This window comes from Heteronotia binoei, chromosome 1, assembly GCF_032191835.1.
Source record: "Heteronotia binoei isolate CCM8104 ecotype False Entrance Well chromosome 1, APGP_CSIRO_Hbin_v1, whole genome shotgun sequence".
NCBI classification, from domain to species: domain Eukaryota; kingdom Metazoa; phylum Chordata; class Lepidosauria; order Squamata; family Gekkonidae; genus Heteronotia; species Heteronotia binoei.
The window spans coordinates 259012750-259033745 of NC_083223.1; the positions used below are offsets into that span (position 1 = coordinate 259012750).

At 47.6% G+C, this 20996-nt stretch overlaps 1 protein-coding gene across 1 annotated transcript in view; it reads left to right on the forward strand.

The window, feature by feature from the left end:
* TRMT112 (tRNA methyltransferase activator subunit 11-2) overlaps positions 1-7567 on the forward strand; it is a 40935-nt gene extending 33368 nt beyond the window's left edge. Inside the window, exon 5 of the mRNA XM_060254573.1 lies at positions 7556-7567. The gene's annotated coding sequence lies outside the window, so the exon portion shown is untranslated. The remainder of the gene's footprint in view (positions 1-7555) is intronic.
* The last annotated feature ends 13429 nt before the right edge of the window (positions 7568-20996 follow it).

Genomic DNA, 20996 nt, shown 5'->3' on the forward strand with positions numbered 1-20996 from the left:
CATAAATGAGACCGTGTCGGGCTGGGCTGTGTCGAGCTGTGTGTGTACCTATTTTAGATTAGATAGTAGGGATATAAACTTTTTAAAGGACAGAGACAAACACGACTAAATAAAAAAAAAAACCCGTTAAAATAAAATATGCTTAAAACATTACCACTTGTTGGTCTTAAAGGGGTTTTCTTTGTATTTCTTCCATGAGATCCTGGGAACTGGGCAAAGGAAGCTCTGGCTCTTTCCCTCCCCAGGGGACCAGGAGGGAAGGAGCCTCAACCAATGGAGAAAATCAAGGTTTTGCTCTGTAGCTCCTATGCAATTGAGCAAGCCTTGCAAAGCAAGCTGAGATGCAGAAGAATGCAAGAGAGAGGGAGAGGGAAGCAGACAAGAGGCAGTTGCTCGGGGGCCTGATTCGGCCCCTGGGCCACATGTTTGACACCCCTGCCAGGCAGGGATAAAAGGCCTGCAATCCACCAGAAGCTGTTTCTCTAAAGTTCCCAGCTATTTATTTATTTGATTTATATCCCGCCCTCCCCGCCAGAGCAGGCTCAGGGCAGCCTGAGGGATAATTAGGGATTCATCTCAGTGGCAAGTCCCGAAACTGCAGGATGACGTCTCAGCTGTGCCGCTTGAATTAGGGGAGGTACACTCTCAACCTCATGTCCATGGTGGGAAGCAGGAGAACACCCCCTATCCTTCCATTCATCCCATTAAATGAACACCAGAAAGGTGCTGGTTTCCAGGAACCAGTAAAGACCTTAACTCACACACTGCAAATGGAAATAGTCCCACAGAATCTCTCCAGAATGCCTGGATTTTAGCTCACCTCCCGAGTCTGGGAGTTATAGAACCCCTTGGGATAGGTTCTGTCATGCAGGCCTGTGAGCCCACCTTCTTCCAAAATCCCGTCTTCTGCCCCTGCTCCTCATCTCAGCTGCTGGCACAGTCACCAGCTACCAGCATCCAGAATGGCCTCAAGGTCACTCCAGGGAGACACAAACAGGCACCCTGGCAGGAATGGAGGTGGCACGACAGAAGGCACACTCTCGCCGCCACCTTATGCGTTGGCTCTCTGGAGACAGTTAACACTCTGGGAGTTCAAGAGTTAAATACAAGCGGCCCAAGGACAAGAATAGCCTCTTGGCTCAACAACCTGCCATAGCTCTGCCCCACTTCAGTGCCACAAGGATTATTCCCACCCCCCCCCCGCACACATACAAACAAACCACCATGAATTCCCCACCACACACCCTCACACCGTTAACACTATTGAGTTCATTACAGCAAATGATATTCAGCCACACAAACCAGAACATCTTCTCTACTTATAAGTTTTTAATATTTTTCTTCAGTTTTGTTTTTTGTTTCTTTTCCTTTTATTAGTACTTTTTTATTTCTCTCTTTTTCTGCCTTCCTTTTCTTTTACTGTGTCAGTTGTGGATCACACCTAATAGTAATTACTCGATAGCAATTTTTTTGGAATAATCTGTAATAGTCTGCATAAAAATTATTTAGGCAGTTAAGGATTCTTAGCAATGTTTACTTAGTAGTTTAATGATAGTATGGGTTCAATTAGATTGATTGTATTCTGATGCAGGAATTATTGCCTTAATTTTAATCTTGTTTTCATCTTGATCTCTCTCCTTGGATAGAAAATGGTCTACATATCTAGACACATCTATATAACTTAAAATTCTTACTAGGTATTTTATTGTATGTATGTAAGTATTTATGCTTTATAACCTGATTCCATAAGATTAATTGTATATGAGTATTAATATTGATATTAACTTGTATATAAATGAGAACACTACAGAAAGAAGATAAGGGTCACCAAAGGATTATTTCAAGCAGATCGGCGAGCTCAACTGGACTTCCTATTGCCCACTGGGCATCCTACATATCAAGGTCGGACCACGTCAGACTCCCTGCAACCTGACTCAGAATTCTTCCCAGCGTACCTTACACCCCTCTTCTCCCCTCCAAACCAGATTTTACTTCTCCGCCCTCCTCAGACACCAGCTTAAGAAATGTGTATGTCTCCCTCCAGGAATTTATGAAGAGGGTTTTGAATATGGTGGGTTGAGGGTCTCCGTTCCCTGACATCTTCATCAGAGTCTGGGAAACAGGGCTTTTTTTGGAACTCCTTTGCCTATTAGGTCACACCCCCCTTGATGTAGCCAATCCCCCAAGAGCTTATAGGGCTCTTAGTACAGGGCCTACTGTAAGCTCCAGGAGGATTGGATACATCAGGGGTGTGTGTCCTAATACGCAAAGGAGTTTCTGCTGCAAAAAAAGCCCTGGGAACAGGTAAACACTCCCGCCGGGAACCATTTTGTATGCTCCAGTTCCAAACAAACAGTCTGGTAAAGAGGGGACTATAGCACTAACTTGGCTTTAAGGAGTTCCGTCCCGAGTTCTGAGCCAAAGAGAAACACCACCCATGTGCGCACACCAGGGCATCCTACAGCAGTGTAAGGTCATGCATGAAAGATGGCACTGAAGGACACCTCCCCCTTGATTCTACCCACGGGCCTCTCTTTCCCCATTTTGCCTGGCCATTCTCTTGACCTTTGTCCCCTTAGCACTGTGTCTGGTCCCTTACTCAATCAGTCCAGAGTGGAGTTTGTGCAAGCAGAGGCAGGAGGGGATCCAGAAGAGAGGGGGGGGGGCTTTGGTTATAATTGCCCAACTTTTCCCCAATGTTCCCTCTAAGCTGTGGAGTCTTGTGAGGAAATATTCTACTTTATGAGCTACCGGCATTAAAGTTGTGAGCTACTGCATAAATTAGTTTGCTCTAGGGCCATTTTTCCTGAGCCGAGACAAAAATGTGTGAGCTGGAGGCTAAAAAATGGTGAGCTAGCTCACACTAACTCAGCTCAGAGGGAACACTGCCTGTCACACCCCTAAGTTAGCAAAAGCCATTTGGACAAGCGGGTGTGCTTATCGCTCAGGCTTCCCATTGTCCTTGCATAGTGCTGTGGGTGCAGAGAGAGAGAGCGTTCAGAAACATGGACACCACAAAGATAATATGATCAGTCACTGCCATCCGGGCCGAAGACTCTATCTGCTCTGAAACTCAGACCTGCATGTCATTCTGGTGCCCGTTTGTGAGTTTTGATCACGTTTCCATCCGAATCCCCTCAGATTTCTCCAGCACAGCCATGCCTGTGACCTTTGACCCTCCTGCAGCTCATTTCTGCCACACTTTCCCCATGTAAACACTATGACCCCCCCCCCGCCCCCTCAAGACAGTAGGGTCCATCAGAGCCTCTCTGCTCACAAACCCCCTCCTGCAAAGGTAGCTGGCTCCACATATTTACAGACTCATGTCTGCCATCCCGCAGACGCAGGAAATGTTTACCTGTCCCTGTGGCAGCGGAGGTTATAACAACTATATCCCGCCACCAGTCTTCCCTCAAAGCTGAGTAAGTGTGAGCTAGCTCACAGATTTTTAGCCTCCACCTCACACATTTTTGTCTTTGCTCAGGAAGGATGACCCCAGAGCACATTAATTTATGCAGGAGCTCACAACTTTAATGCCAGTAGCTCACAAAGTAGAATTTTTGCTCACAAGACTCTGCAGTTTAGCGGGAACACTGCCCAGCACCAGCGCAAGTGGGAACAGCATGTCCCGCCTAGAGCTGTAAAAATATGTCCCAAGCATTCCATTTCTCCTAGTCTCTTCGCTGGGGTCCTTTGGTCCCTCCGCAAGCAGGCCTGCGCAGCTTTCACTCCACGCAGCACCCATCTACACCCGCACAAGCAAGCGGGTTCCTCCCCCCCCCCTCCGCCCAGTTGCACCGTATGACCTTCTCGGACACCTCGGTGGCGTCAGTCCTACCCGAACATCCAAGCTAAGGATCCATTTGTGCTTCCCGCCCCCCAATCCACGCACCCTGCAGCATATCCAGGAGAGACGTCCTGCCCCGCAGCTGCAACTGCTACGGCACAGAGTCCGTCCAAGTCCTTTCCCCGGGTCTCGCAGGGAGGCCACACGAACACCACCGTGATCTGTGTATACACACACACACACAGGCACGCATCTCGACGCGTCTGGCAACGCGTCTGTCTCGCTCCATATGCGACTTCTGGAGCACTTGGAGGGCCCGGGCGCTTGTCTTTCTGGAGCCCCCTCCCACGATCTGTCTTCTGGGGGCACGCCTGGGGGGTGCCAAGGCTCCCGCCGTGCCTCCCTCGGGTCCTTTCCACCACCCACCGCCAGTCCTCTAGCACGGTCACTCTTTCCTTGCACCACCGTGCGTGATCTCCCCCCCCTCCCATTCCTCTAGCGCCAGTCACATGGAGCCGGTATAGAGGGAGGGGGGGTGCGATCAGCAGCGCCCCCCCCGTCGCCACCTCTCCCCGCCTCCCCCGAGCGCACTGACCTTGGTGGCAGACAAGGGGGCAGGGTTGGGAGGCGGCGGCTTGCTTCAGTCCGGGGCTAGGCGGCTCAGTGGCCCCGCGCGCCGGGCACCCGCCGGGCCATAGGCTGGGGCTGCGCGCTCGCTCCTCGCTCCGGCTGTAGGACACAAAAGGACATCGCAACCCACTTCCTACTCGGTTTCCTCCAGCTGGTTAGGGGCGGGGCTTGCCGAGGAATATGCAGATCGGAGGGGCGGGGCGCCGGCCCACGTTGCCCCCGCCCCCCGCCGCGCGGCGTCTCGCGCGTCCTCTCCAAGGCGCTGCGCTGTCGCCTTCCTTTGGCTAGGAAGGGGCGCCTTTTGCAGTCTTTTTTTTGGGGGGGGGGATGTTGGTGGTGGAACGCAGATAGCATTGCAAAGGGGGAAATGTGATCTAGTAGACCCCCCCCCTTTCCCCCCCTACTTAACGGGAGCCAAACGTGGAGGTGCCCTGCCCTCCCTTTCTCAAGGTCACGCAGCAACTGTGGGAGGGGAGGAGGCAAGAATGAGGAAAATGGAGCCTCCATGTGGAGGCAGGGGACCTCTTGAGTCCCAGATACAAACAAGAGCGGGAAGCCTCGTGGCCCTGCTTGGGCACTTGCTTCTCCCCCCCCCCCCGCCTCCAGTAGACTGCCCCCTGGATGGAAATGGCACATTGGGTTGCAGATGGCACCTTGGTATGCAAGGCTGCAAAGCAGCAGTTAAATGTTCTTTTTAAAAGGTAGATGTATTTCAAACATTTCTGTATGTAGGGTTCCTTTATGACATTCCTATTTGCGCAAGGCCATTTTCACACATTTATCTGTGTTACTTATATAGTTTGCCTGTCACACAGGCAATACTCCCAATAAGCTGTGGTGTCTCGTGAGCAAAAATTCTGCTTTGTGAGCTACTACATCAATTAGTTTGCTCTGGGGCCGATTTTCCTGAGCTAAGACAAAAATGTGCGAGCTGGAGCGGCTGGAGGCTAAAAACCTGTTAGCTAGCTCACACTAACTCAGCTGAGAGGGAACACTGCTCACAGGGATTCAAGGTGAATGACACAGGAGTAAATACTATCAACAACATGGCGCGTTCAATAACCAACACATTAGGATGGTGGAAGAATGGAGCCACCAAAAAGAACTGAAACACAGTAGGACAGATTAAGCGGGGCACAGATTCTATAATAGAATCCTAGTTGTGTTCCATGACAGAACCTCTGTGGATAAAGACAGTCTGCCTCGGGATACTAGAGGTCAGAACACTGGTAGAAAGGCCTGGATAGCCCAGGCAAGCCAGAACTCGGAAGGTAAGCAAGGCCGACCATGGCAAATACTTGGATGGGAGACCTCCAAGGAATACCAGAAGCAGGCAATAAAAAGCCACCTTTCTGAATGTCCAAGCCCCAGTAGGAGCAGCCAGAAGCCAGCCACGACTTCAGGCAGGTACACGTGCATATACACACACACAGATGCACACACAGGCGCACGCACATACACAAAAACCACTGGTGAAGAGCCATCGTTTCATGGGCCTTCTTGGGAGCTTCCCTGATGGGAAAACTGTTTGGAAACTTCAGGTGATTCAGCGCGCAGCTGCAGGACTGCTGACTGGGTAAGATGACTGGGAACACATCTTGACAGCATCGAAGGAACGTTACAAGCTGTCAGTTTGTTTCTGAGCTCAATGTAAGGTGCTGGTCATTGCCCTTACAAGCCCCCAACAGCCTGAGCCTGGTGTGCCTTTTCGGACCACGGTCTGTTCGTTGGTAGCCTCCTCAGAGATCCCTGTTCTGGGTTTCCCTGTCTTCTGAGGGGAGGTGGGTAGCCCCAGACACGGGGCTCTCTCTGTGGGGGTGCCTTTCTTGCAGGATGTTTGCCCTGTGTCTGTTCACCTAGTATCCTTTAAAAAAAAATTATTCTCAGGCACCAGATGAAACCCAAGTTTGTTCTCCCAGGCCTTTGGTAATGATTGGTGGTGGAAAATGTTGTCAGGGAGTTGCTGACTTAATAGCAATCCTGTGAACAAAAGGGCATATATACCCAGCATGGTGCCTGTGAGGACCATGTCACCTGCCAACACCTTACCTGGTTTTAGAAGGTGTGTGGGCTGGTGGGGGTGCTTTTGCCCACAAGGGCTTCTGCTTGACCACTGGAGATTTGATTGGCTGTTCAGATGACGTTTAAGGTCACTGCTTCAACAACAGCAGTTGCCACCACTGCACACGAACCTTCACCATATGACTAAAGGTAAGCTGTGGCAGTCATTTTTGTGGCTGGCTCCCCCTCGTGCAGAAATCATTTTGTGGGAGTTATGTTGTGGCTATGCCCAGTCTGCTGTGTTCAGAATTCCAAAGGTGCCCATGGCTCAGAAAGTCTGAGGACCCTTGGGGTAGGGTTTTCAGGGCAAGAGACAGAGATGGTTTGCTGTTGCCTGCCTCTGAGCAGTGACCCTGGACTTCTTTGGTGGTCTCCCTTTTTTTCTTTATTTAAATATTTATGCTGTACTTTTCTTCCCAATGGGGACCCAAAGTGGCTTACAACCAGGGGTCATTTTGTAGAAAAAGAGGTCCTGGAGCTCATTAGCACAACTTATTTGCATATGCCATACACCCCTGACATCTCTGGATAGTGTACTAAATTATATCAGCTCAGCCTCCACCTTAAAATGCTTTTTGAATTATAATCATCATACTAAAACCTTACTCCCATCATACTTCTTAAATTATTTTCTCCTATATGGCTACAGTGGCATGATGAAGATTTCCATCTGTCTGCTTGATATGTTTTGGTTATTTTCCCATTTGTTGTGGGGAAAAATATTAGAAAGTTTGTCAAATCTTAGAGTTCAGCAAAATTCTCACAGGGGGTTTGACTAATGGAGCCTAGAAGCAATTATTTGGGGGGGGGGGTAAGAAAGAAAGAGCACAATAAAATTTAGAGGTTCCAGAGCTCTGCTCCTGTGAACTGTCCAAAATGAGGCCTGCTTACAATGTCATTCTCCCATCTTCCATTTTATCTTCAGAACAACCCTTTGAGTTTGGCTAGTCTGAAAGGAAATGACTGGCCCATGGTCACTCAGCAAGCTTCTGTGGGACCCTGACTTGGGTGGCTGAATCTTGGAAGCAAAGCAGAGTACCGTAAGCCCTGGTTAGTACTTGGGTTGGAGACCACCAGGGAAGTCCAAGGTTGCTACACGAAGGTAATGGCAAACCACCTCTGTCTTTTGCCTTAAAAACCTACCAGGGTTGTTGTAAATTGGCTGCAACTTAACGGCACTTTCTGTCACCATTTTACAGAGATGGTCTGAAACTTAATAAGATAACTGCATTGGTTAGGCTGCACCAGGAGTATTGCGTGCAGTTCTGGAGTTCTCACTTCAAAAAGGATGTGGACAGAATGGAGCAGGTGCAGAGGAGAGCAACGAGGATGATTGGGGATTTGGAGACCAAGCTCTATGAGGAAAGGCTGAGGGACCTGGGAATGTTCAGTCTGGAGAAGAAGAGGCTGAGGGGAGACATGAATGATGGCTCTCTTGAAGTATTTGAAGGGCTGTCACTTAGAAGAGGTTCCTTTTGGCAGCAGAGGAGATGACTTGCAGTAATGTGTCTAAGGTAAGAGTGGGAAAGTACCTGCTGGATATTAGGAAAAACTTGTTGACAGTCAGAGTTGTTCAACAGTGGAACCAGCTACCTAGCGAGGTGGTGAGCTCCCCCTCACTGGCATTCTTTAAGCAGCAGCTGGACAAACCCTTGTCAGGGATGCTCTTGTCTAGTCTGAGTCTGCATTGAGCAGGGGGTTGGACTAGATGGCCTGTATGGACCCTTCCAACTCTGTGATTCTATAATGTTCATGAAACTGAAGATGCAAGCCCAGTGAAGACTTTAAAAACTGGCAAGCTTATGAACGGGCTTTTATTTTGATGCCCCCATATTTTAAAAGTTTAATTTTCTGTGCTCTATTCTTGTTGGTATTTGAATTAGTTTAAACTTGGTTTTTTTATTTGTGATTTAAAAAAAAAATCTCAGTTGCTTTGAACAAATTACATTTTGAAAAGCAGGATGAGAAAAATCATTCTCATAAATAAATGAGATTGGCCTCAAGAGCTAAAGGCGTCACAGAAAAGGGGCTTTGAGGAAGAGCTTGGTGAGAAGGCAAGAGGTTGCGTCACATGGATATTCTGAATGGCGTTTCTCAGGCATAATGATTCATTCTCTCAAGGCATCGTCCAGTCATGCCAAATTGAAACATAATCTGATGAGTCACTTTGCACATGCTCAAAAGGCCTGCTGTGGATTATTTCCTGGGTCTCAGCATTGAGGCCTAGTTGGGAGTCAGAGACCTGGTTTGAGATGAGGCCATCCTGAGGCCTTTTTAAAAAATTATACCACCCTCAACATAGGCTGCTTCCTCATGGACCTCTAGTTCCATGATCCCCTCACCCCCCAACAGAGTAGTCACACACTGCCTAGGTTTGGTTGCCAACTGAGTTGGGAAATCCCTGAAGATTAGGGGGTGGGAAAAAACCAACAAAAGAGGAAGCCAAGTGAAAACACAAATCAAGAAGCAAACGCTCACAGCCACAAAAAGCTGTAAAGTATACACTCTACAATAATTTTTTAAAAAGAAAATTGTGTGGAAAATAATCTATTTCAAACAGATATAAAGTATATATACTGTACAGCTTTTTTGTGGATGTGAGCGTTCGCCTCTGGATTTGTAATTTGGGGATGGAGCCTGGGGGGTGCAGAGTTTGGGAAGGTGGAGTCTAAAACAGCCATTTTCTCTAATGGGTTGATTTCTGTAATTAGGGATGCCAGCCTCCAGGTAGACCCAGTATCTGCCAAAATTACAACTCACCTCCAGATTACAGAGATTAGTTCCCCTGGAGAAAAGGGATGCTTTGGAGGGTGGACTTTGTGGAGTTGTGCCCCACTGAAGGCCTAGTCCCCAGGTTCCACCCCCAAATCTCCAGGAGTTTCCCAACCTTAAACAGGGAAACTTACCCCCCCACCCCCACTGGCAGTCATGGGGGACCTGACAATCCTAGTGGGATTTGGGAAGGGGAGGGGCCTCAGCAGAGTATGGAGTCCACCCTCTAAAGCAGCCATTTTCTCCAGGTGAACTGAGCTCTGTAATCCGTTATAATCCTGGGAGATCTCCAGGCCTCACCTGGAAGTAGGCAGCCCTAACTCGGGATGACTAGGAGATGTTAACTAGGTGGCCTTCTATGGAGAATAAATAATAATTATCATATGGCAGTATGTGTTGTGTAGTGAGGAGATCCCAAGATTGGCTGGCAGCCAGAAAGTCTTGCTGTTTTTAGCATTATGCACCTCTAGGTGAGGAGAGTTAGACTTGTTGTTAAGGCAAGAGACATTTCAGAGGTGGTTTGCCATTGCCTGCCTGCGTGTCACACCCCTGGTATTCCTTGGAGGTCGCTCATCCAAATACTAGCTAGGGCCTACCCTGCTTAGCTTCCAAGATCTGAAGAGATCTGGTTTGCCTGGGCTATCCAGGTCAGGGTGCTCTCTGGAGAACAGTACCTTTAGAAGCTGAACTCATCTGGAAGCTGGATACTGGGTCTGTCTTTCTTGTCTGTTGCTCTAATCTAGGATTTTTGAAGCAAAGGCATGATCTTCTTTCAAAAATTTGCTGCTGTGAGTCTCCGGCTGGTACTGGCTCTGTCATTCAGAAGGGTGGGACCCATATCTGAAACCCGCCCTACAACTAAGTGTCCTGCCCTGAGGCTCCATTCCCATTGTCTTCTTGGCCTAACCTCCCTCTCCCTCACCATGCACACCCACCTTGGTAGGTACACAACGGAAGGCTAAAGGCAATTGCGGTCCACCTTTCCCTGGGCAGGGAAACCAGCTTCATCTCATTCACGCATTTCAAAGGCCTCTGAGTCATACTGCCAAGAATCCTGCTGGAGGGCGGACATGCTTTCCCCCCTCCTTGTCCACTTGCTGATTCACCCTGCACACACACACACACATCTGTGTTCCTTTCCTGCCCCCCCCCCCCCCAGTTGCAAAAGTAAAAGCTTTTTCCAGGGGAGATGCAGAGTATTTGAATTTGGACAGCAGCAACTTGGAAAACCCACTGGACTGGAAAACCTGAAACAAACCAAGGCATTAGGGTTGCCATCTCTGGGTTGAGAAATATCTGGAGGCTTTGGAGGTGGAGTCTAAGGAGGACAGGGTTTGGGGCATAATACCATAGAATCTGCTTTTCAAAGTGGCACTATTCTCCAGTGAACTGATCTCTGTCGTCATAGAGAAAGAAGTACTTTTCTCCCGCTCTTTCTGTAAGCCGCTCTGAGTCTCTGATTCAGAGAGAAGGGCGGGGTAAAAATCTGCAATTCTTCTTCTTCTTCTTTCTTACAATACAGGAACTCCATGAAATTGCTGAGCAGTCGGGTTAGAATGGATAAAAGGAAGTACTTCTTCACTCAAAGATGTTTACAAGATTATGCATGGGATAGAGGAGGTAGAAGTCCTTTTCTTCCTTTTTCACAATACAAGAACTCTTGGGAATTCTATGAAATTGCTAAGCAGTTAGACTAGAATGGATAAAAGGAAGTACTTCTTCACCCAAAGGGTGATTAACACATAGAATTCACTGCAACAGGAGGTGGTGGCATCTACAAGCACAGATGGCTACAAGAGGGTATTGGATAAACATATGGAGCAGAGGTCCGCCAGTGGCTATTAGCCACAGCGTATTGTTGGAACTCTCTGCCTGGGGCAGTGATGCTCTGTATTCTTGGTGCTTGAGGGGGCACAGTGGGAGGGTTTCTAGTGTCCTGGCCCCACTGATGGAGCTCCTGATGGCACCTAGTTTTTTTGGCCACTGTGTGACAGAGCGTTGGACTGGATGCAGTGCCAGATTAAACATCGTGGATGCCCCTAGGCAGTCAAAAACTTGGGGGCTCCCTTGAAAATTATCTCAGAATCGGAGCTCCCACCCTGCCACCTGTGGCCCCCACTGCAGCCTGCAGGCAGCTTCTCAAAAGTCCCTTTGACAAACTTGTGGGGGAGAGACAGAGAGAGGCAAACTTGGCAATGACATCAGCAGCACCAGGCAAACTGGCAAAGAGCGGCTCATTTGCTGACTGTGTGTGCAGGCTCTGAGGGCTGCAAGCGGGGGGGGGGGGGAGGGAACCGGGGGGGGGGGAAAGCTGGCCTGGGGCCCCTAAAGGCGTGGGGGCCCACAGGCCAATGCCTACTTGGCCTAATTGTTAATCCGGCCCTGGCTTCTCTTATGTTCTTATGAGATCAGTTGTACTCCCAGCTGATCTCCAGCTACCACCTGGAGATTGGTGACCCTACAAGGCATATTTGTGACCCTCTGAAGCTCATCACAATCCACTGGTTATGCAGTAGCACTTTCTATTCCGCTGTATATCTCTGAGGTGGATTACAAAACTCAGGCCCAGAGCTGAGACAACCATGAATGAATCCCTTGCTGTTTGTTTGTCTGTAAATAGCAGCTGCCCCAGGGAGTTTGATATTGATCAGAGGGGAGAGGGATTTGTCTTGTTCTCTCCAGTGCTGTTTTCATGATCTCAGCCAGCCCCTCCACCCACTGGAAGTAGCTGTGTGTCTCAGGGTGGGGAACATTCATGTGTGCTAGGTAGAGTTGCCAGCTTTGAGTTGGGAATACCTGGAGATTTGGGGGTGGATCCTGAGGAGGGCGGAGTTTGGGGAGGGGAGGGACTTCAACAGGGTATGATGCCATAGAGTCCTCCTTCTGAAGCGGCCAATTTCTCCAGGTGAAATGATTTCTTTTGCCTGTAGAGCAGTTGTAATTGCAGGAGATCTCCAGCCACCACCTGGAGGGTGGTAACCTTAAATTAGGATTCTCAACTATGGCTTGGGAAATTCTATGGCTTATAGGGTTGCCAGACCCCTACTGGGGGTGGGGAAACCCCTGCTTTGGGGGGACACTTCCCCATGGGGAAATCTCACCCCCAGCTGGCCCCAAAGGAGACGTGATGACATCACCTGGAAGTGATGTCATCACATCGCCAACATCATGCAGCGACACTCTAGGTTTTGGACAAAACTCTATGGTAAAGTCGGCTACAAACCATAGAGTTTTGCCTAAAAACTTGGCTGTCACTCCCCCAAGGGCAGTGACATGATGATGTCACTTCTGGATGATGTCATTGTGCCACAGATGAACTCCCAGAGAAGATGCAGGATCCCCCCACCAGCTGCTAGGCAGGACCTGGCAACCCTAATGGCTTGGGAGGAGAGCCCAGGAAGGGTCTTATGTTTCCCCTAGGCTTTATGGTGAACCATAGAGTTCACACTCTGAAGCTGCCATTTTCTACAAAGAAACTGATCTCTGTAGCTTGGAGATCAGTTGTAATTCTGGGAGAGCTCCAGGCCCTACCTGGAAGTTGGTAACTCTTATTTACATGCTCTTGATGGTTTCCGCCCCCACATGGCATTTGCCCTGTGTTTGTGTGTGTGTGTCTATATGTGTGCACACATGCATTATGGAGAACACAGGTTGGGTTTGGGATCCTCACCCTTTGTCCTGTGTAGAGGTCATGTGTGAATTGTGTATTCTCAGTTCCTGTGTATGTGCAGTGTCTGATTCAGATTGTAACTGGAGAAAGGGTTTCAGCCTTCCCCTTCTCCATTTTTCTGAGCTGAAACAGGCCTGGGGGGTACTGTTTGGTCTGCTAGGAAAACCCACAGTTGTGCAGATAGGTTTCCTCAGTGGGCAAATGTGATGGAAAGTTCCATCAAGTCACAGCTGACTTAGGGTGACCCCGTAGAGTTTTCAAGGCAAGATACCTCCAGAGGTGTTTGCCATTGCCTGTTTCCCCATCACAACTCTGATATTCCTTGGAAGTATCTCATCCATATCCAAATCTTGCAAGCTTGACCCTGTTTAACTTGCGAGATCTGACGAGATCAGGCTAGCCTGAGCTATCGAGGTCAGGGCCAGCAGACCAAATAGCACCATCCAAATCAGGTGTGGCATGAATTGCGGAGAACCCAGAACTCCCATGTAATTGTTACACAGGAAACAGGGTGGGGACCCAGGACCCCAACCCAGTTTGGTGTAGTGGTTAAGTGTGCAGACTCTAATCTGAGAGAACCAGGTTTGATTCCCCACTCCTCTATTTACAGCTGCTGGAATGGCCTTAGGTCAGCCATAGCTCTTGTAGGAGTTGTCCTTGAAAGGGCAGCTGCTGTGTAAGAGCCCTCTCAGCCCCATCCACCTCACAGGGTGTCTGTTGTGGGGGGAGAAGATACAGGAGATTGTAAGCCGCTCTGAGTCTCTGATTAAGAGAGAAAGGGCGGGGTATAAATCTGCAGTTGTTGTCGTTGTTGTCGTCTTCTTCCTCTATGATGTATGAAATTGGCTAGAATCCACAGTAGCATGAATTACTGATTATTTATCCCTTTCGTTATGTTTCGTATTGAATAAAACTTTAAAAACAACTCACTGGAACCATAAAACCATATAGTTAAAATGATATGTGAAAAACGTTTTAAATTATGAATATAAATAATACAGAAGTGTTAAAAAGCCCACAATGTGGACTCTGGCCATTCCAGTTCTGACCACCAGATGTCACTCTTCTCCAAAAAAGAGGCCTAGAGTGAGGCCAGGATTGGCGTCTCCTTTTTGTTTGTTGTTGTTCAGTCGCACAGTCCAACTCTTTGCAACCCCATGGACAAAGTCACGCCAGGCCCTCCTTTCGTCCACCATCCTCCGAAGTCTGCTCAAATTCGTGTTTGTTACATCAGTAATGCTGTCCAGCCATCTCATCTTTTGCCGTCCCCTTCTTCTTTTGCCTTCTGTTTTTCTTAGCATCAGGATCTTCTCCAGTGAGTGCTCCCTTCTCATTTGGTGACCAAAGTATTTGAGCTTCAGCATCTGACCTTCCAGGGAACAGTCAAGGTTGATTTGCCTTAGGCCTGACTGATTTGATCTTCTTGCAGTCCGAGGGACTCTCAAGAGTCTTCTCCAGCACCACATCTCAAAAGCATCTATTCTTTTGCGCTCGGCCTTCCTTATGGTCCAGCTCTCACAGCCATACATTACTACTGGGAATAACATCGCTTTGACTATATGGACTTTTGTCGGCAGGGTGATGTCTCTACTTTTTATTATACTGCCCAGGTGCCATAGCAGTCCTCCCAAGGAGCAAACGTCTTTTAATTTCATGGCTACAGTCACCATCTGCAGTGATCTTGGATCCCAGAAATGTGAAGTCTGTCACTACTTCCATATCTTCCCCTTCTATTTGCCAAGGTGTGATGGGGCCAGATGCCATGATCTTAGTTTTTTTGAAGTTGAGTTTCAAGCGTACTTTTGTGCTTTCCTCTTTCACCCTCAACAAGAGATTCTTTAAGTCCTCCTCACTTTCTGCCATTAGAGTAGTATCTGCATATCTGAGGTTGTTGGCAATCTTAATTCCGGCTTGTGTTTCATCCAGGCCAGCATTCCGCATGATGTATTCTGCATATAAATTAAATAAGGAGGGTGACAATATACATCCTTGTCGAACTCCTTTTCTTATTCTTGTTCCATATCCCATTCTGACAGTTGCTTCTTGACCCTTATACAGGTTTCTCAGGAGACATGTCTGGTACTCGCATCTCTTTAATGACTTGTGATCCACACAATCAAAGGCTTTAGCATAGTCAATGAAACAGAAATAGACGTTTTTCTGATACTCCCGTGTTTTCTCCACAATCCATCAAATATTGGCAATTTGATCTCTAGTTTCTCTCCGAAACTCAGCTTGAACTTCTGGCAGTTCCCTATCTACATACTGCTGAAGCCTAGCTTGTAGGATCTTTAACATGACCTTACTGGCATGTGAAATGAGTGCAATGGTGCGATAGTTTGAACATTCCTTGGCATTACCCTTCTTTGGGATTGGAATATAAACTGATCTTTTCCAATTCTGTGGCCACTGTTGTGTTTTCCAAATTTGTTGACATAATGTGTGCATCACTTTAACAGCATCATCTTTTAGGACTTTGAATAGCTCAACTGAGACATCATCATCTTCGCTCACTGTGTTGTTAGTAATGGTGGCGATTTAAATCTCAAAGCCTTGCACTTTCTGCCCTGGTAGGGAATAAGGAATCAGTAACTAATTTATTTTAAAAAGGGAGAAGGAGGGACAAATATTCAAACAATGTTCTGGAGCTTAGCCCAACCTAAAAATCTCAAACTTTGAGTCAGTGACAATGGTTGTCAGGGCTTTTTGTTGTTGTAGAAAAGGCCCAGCAGGAACTCATGTGCATATTAGGCCACATCCCCTGACATCACCATGGTTTCACACTGGGCTTTTGTGTAGAAAAAGCCCAGTAGGAACTCATTTGCATATTAGGTCACACCCCCTGATGCCAAGCCAGCCGGAACTGCTTTCCTGTGCGTTCCTGCTAAAAAAAAAAAAGCCCTGGTTGTCTTGGAGATTTATACCATTTTTGCACACAGTTTACCTCGCAGTCACAATCCTGTTCCCTCCGCAGCGTCTGTTGGATTTCCCACCATCTGCGCCGGAGTTACAGGAAGTGCCGCGGCTTTTGCGTAGCAAACATAAACTGGGTTTTAGCGGTTTACGTTTGCTAAGCAAAAGCTGCGGCACTTCCTGTAACTTCGGCACAGATGGTGGAAAATCCAACCAGACGCTGCGGAGGGAACCGGATTGTGACTGCGAGGTAAGCTGTGTGCGAAAACGGTCATCTTCTAAGTTCAGCTGTGACACAGTTGTTACTCTACATAAAGGAAGATGTACTCTATGCATGTTCAAAAGCATTTCTCTTTAAAACATAAGAAGACCCTTGTGGATCAGACCAGCCATCTATGTATTCTAGCATCTGTTTTTACACAGTGACCAGCCATAAAGCCACAAGTGACTGGCATAAAGGCAAAGGTTTTCCACATAGAGTTGCCAATCCCCAGGTGGGGGCAGGGGGATCCTCTAGTTTGGAGTCCTTCCCCTCGCTTCAGGGTTATCAGAAAGCAGGGGGGGAATGTCTGCTGGACACTCCATTATGCCCTATGGAGACTGATTCCCATAATGGAGAATTGATCCATGGGTATCTGAGGCTTTAGGAAGGCTGTTTTTTTACATAGAGGCACCAGATTTTTAGCATAACATCAAGTGCCTCTACTTAAAACACATTCCAGGTTTCAGAAAGATTGGACCTGGGAATCCAATTCTGTGAGCCCCAGAAGAAAGTGCCCCTATCCTTCATTATTTCCAAACGGAGGGAAGGCATTTAAAAGGCATGCAGTCCCCTTAAATGTGATTGCCAGAATTCTCTTTGGAGTGCAATCATGCTTGTTACACCCTTGCTCCTGGCTCCACCCCCAAAGTCTCCTGACTCCACCCCAAACTCCCCAGATGTTTCTTGAGTTGGATTTGGCAACCCTATTTCCACGAGTGTTGCCTATTAGCGGTGATATTCAGGGGTTCTGCCCCTGAATATGAAGATTCTTTCATCATAGCTAATAGCAGCCATTTATCATGGACCTCTCCATAAATCTAAAGCCATCTATGCTCGTGGGCATCATTAGGACCACTGGCAGTGAATTCCACAGAGAGGAGGGTCTACAACTGATGGGGAAATTAAAAACTGACAAATCACCAGGCCCAGATGGCATGCATCCAAGAGTTCTGAAAGAACTCAAATGTGAACTTGTAGAGCTCCTTACAAATATATGCATTCTACTTGAAGGGCTGTCCTATGGAGGATTGGTTCGGAGTCATTTTCTGTTGCCCCAGAACATCAGACCAGAACCAGTGGGTTGAAATGAAACCAAAAGAGTTTCTGGCTAAACATTAGGAAGAACTTCCTGGCAGAGCGATTCCTTAGTGGAACAGACTTCCTCGGGGCGGGGGGGTGGGCTCTCCTTTGGAGGTTTTTAAACAGAGGCTAGATGGCCATTTGACAGCAATGCTGATTCTGTGAACTTAGGCAGATCATGGGAAGGAGGGCAGGAAGGGTTGCATCCAGACCTCTGATTCAGCAGGATCTCACAGGAGCACAGCTCCTGAACCTTTCTGAGGGTTCCCCCTCCTCCTCTCAACCTTGTCCATTGAATAGTAGGTGCAGCTGCATAACAATCCCTGGATGAGCTCCACCACCTATTTTTCTACAAAACAACCCCTGGTTGCTTCAGTGCTTAGTTCTCACAGCCCTTTCTTACATGTCCAGGGAATAAATCAGGGAAATTGGGGTCAGGCAGCAATTTTTCTCCAGGCCAGTTTGGCCAAGGATCCTGGAGGTTTTTTACCATCATTTGGGCATGGAGCAGGGGGTCACTGGGTGTGTGTGGGGGAGGTATTTGTGAATTTCCTGCATTGTGCAGAGGGTTGAACTAGATGACCCTGGAGGTCCCTTCCAACTCTATGATTCTATCAGTAAAATCTGACTCCATTCCTGAGAACTGGAAGGTAGCTAATGTAACCAGTGTTCCCTCTAAGCTGAGTTAGCGTGAGTTAGCTCACAGATTTTTAGCCTTCAGCTCACATATTTTTGTCTTAGCTCAGGAAAGATGAACCCCAGAGCACAACAATTTATGCAGCAGCTCACAACTTTAATACCAGTAGCTTACAAAGTAGAATTTTTGCTCACAAGACTCTGCAGCTTACAGGGAACATTGAATGTAACACTCATCTTTTGAAAAGGTTCTAGAGGAGATCCAGGAAATTACAGTCTAACATTGATACTGGGTAAATTGGTGGAATCTGTTGTTGTTAAAGACAGAATTAGTAGGCACACTGATGAACAGAAGCTATTGAGGAAGGATCAGCGTGGATTAAGGGAAGATCAAAAACTCATACAGGCACTCAATGAAATTAATGAGCAGTAGACTTAGAACAGATAAAAGGGTAATTAAAACCGGAATTCACTGCCTCAGGAAGTGTTGGCGACCACAAGCATAGGCAATTTCAATAGGGATAACCATATGGAGCAGGGATCCATGAGTTACTATTAACCACAAGGTACAGAACTCTGTCTGGGGCAGTGAGGATCTGTATTCTTGGTGCTTGGGAGGCCTGGAATTTTGGCCCCACTGCACTGGTGGACCTTCTAATGGCACCTGGGTTTTGGTCACTGTGTGACACAGAGTGTTGGACTGGCTTTTCTTATGTTCTTAATCATTCAAATATTTTCTTTTTTCCTTCATGAATCTATTGTCCGTTAGTTTCATTGTGTGCCCTTGAATTCTAGGTTTTATGGGAGTAGGAGAAAGAGTTTTTCACACTATTTATTCCACCTCATAATCTATGAATCTTGATTATGTTCTCTCCACCTCCTTAGCCGTCTTCCCACACCTAAGCTGAGAAGCCCTAGGCTCTTGTGCCTCTCCTTGTAGGAAAATGTTCCAGCTACAACCAGCTCCAGCTAGAACCAGCTTCAGCTTGAAAAATACCTGGAGATTTTTTTTTTTTTGGGGGGGGGGGTGGAGATTGAGGAAGGTGGGGCTTGGGGAAGGGAGGACCTCAGTGAGGTATAATGCCATAGAGTCTATCTTCTAAAGCAGCCATTTTCTCCAGGTGAACTGATCTCTGTTGCCTGGAGATCTGTTGTAATCCCAGGAGATCTTGAGCCACCACCTGGAAGTTGGCAACCATAGCTCCAGCCCCTTAATGCTCTTGGTTACCCTCATAATTTAACATATTCTGAGTTCAGAGAAAGTCTTGGAGATTCTGGGTCAATTTAAGGCCCAGAAAGGATGCCCACTCAGAGAAACTCTTATGAACCATTTCCCCCACTGCTTTCCCTCCAGCCTGTCTGCACCCAGCACCAAATAGGGTTGCCAGTCTCCAAGTGGTGGCTGGAGATTTTCCGCTATTACAACTGATATCCGGGTGACAGAGATCAGTTCACCTGGGGAAAATGGCCACTTGGTGGACTCTATGACATTATGCCCCAAACCCCATTATTTCCTCAGACTTCACCCCCAAAATCTCCAGTCATTCCCCAAACCAGAACTGACAACCCTGGCTCCACATAAGATCCTTCTCCAGGACATTTTTTTTGTAGCAGGAACTCCTTTGCATATTAGGCCACACACCCCTGATGTAGCCAATCCTCCAAGAGCTTACAGGGCTCTTCTTACAGGGCCTACTGTAAGCTCCAGGAAGACTGGCTACATCAGGGGGGTGTAGCCTAATATGCAAAGGCGTTCCTGTTATAAAGTAAGCCCTACCCTTCTCCCTCCATGGTGGGCAGTGAGAAGCAGGGAAGGACGCAGGTCCTGGATCCTCATTCAGCCAAGAACAGCTAAACAAGCCAACCAATTAGTGCTGCCTAGGGCTGTCAGCTCCAGGTTGGGAAATACCTGGAGATTTGGGGGCGGAGCCTGAGGGCAGGATTTGGGAGGTCTTCAGTGGGGTATAATGCCATAGAATACACCTTCCAAAGCAGCCATTTTCTCCAGGTGAACCGATCTCTGTTGCTTGGAGATCATTTGCAATCCCAGGAGATCTCCAGCTGCTCCCTGGAGGTTGACAAGCCCAGCAGGTGAGTCCAATCAGATCTGGCCAAAGTGCCCTAGTAACTGATGTATACTTGGCCAGCCTAGGCCTTTTGACCCACGGCCTGTGCCAAACCATAACAAATATCCTGTTTTTTGTTGTTGCCTGCCTACAACTACAAAAACAGAAGTGTTATGAGCACGTTGAAGGTCACGGTGCTGTGTGGCTCCTGGGCTGGACCTGCCCCAGGGTGAGTGAAAGTCCCCTGAGCCAAATGGCCTGCCCTCACCTTTCTGGGGCAGCAGCACTTTTGACCTTACGCTTCCTTCAGAACCAGCTCAGCCAGTTACGAAGAGTCTCATTCCAGGGAAAGGGGTAAAGCCGTAGGTCGCTGTTTGAGAGGAAATCCAAAAATAGCAAGTACGGCAATACTTTCATTCAGGCAAACAAAGAGACACTCCTAACTGGATGAGGGTTCATTTGTGCTGTTGGTGGATTACACGTTCGCAGACAGAAATAGAACTGAAGCGGGGAAGGCGGGGGCGGGGGGAATCCATGCTTACTCTAACTTTACATTCCCCACAAAAGTCTGCCCTGAGGAGAAGATTTTACTGGACTATGATTTTACTGGAGAAGATTTTACTGGACAGTGGCTATTAGCCACAGTGTATGTGTGTATGTAAAATTTTTTGCCACTGTGTGACACAGAGTGTTGGACTTGATGGGCCGTTGGCCTGATCCAACATGGCTTCTCTTATGTTCTTATGTTCTTACTGTACAAGGTAGGAATGCCAGCCTCCAGATGGGACCTGGGGAATCCCCCAGAATTACAGCTTATCTCCAGGTGACAGAGATCAGTTTCTCTGGAGAAAATGGATGCTTTGGTGGGTGGACTCTAGGGCATTGTGGCACCCCTTCATGATTTGAAAGTAAATCTCATGATTTACATGATTTGGCACCCCTTCATGATTTGAAAGTAAATCTCATTCAACCAATGTTATATATTTATTTGTTTAGTAAATGTTTGTACCGTCTTTACAGGAAACCTGTCCCAGACAGCTTACAGAATAAAACATTAAAAGTTATTAATTACAATCCAGAATTAAAACTCCAGGGTTTCTTTTAAAAGCCAATGTGAAA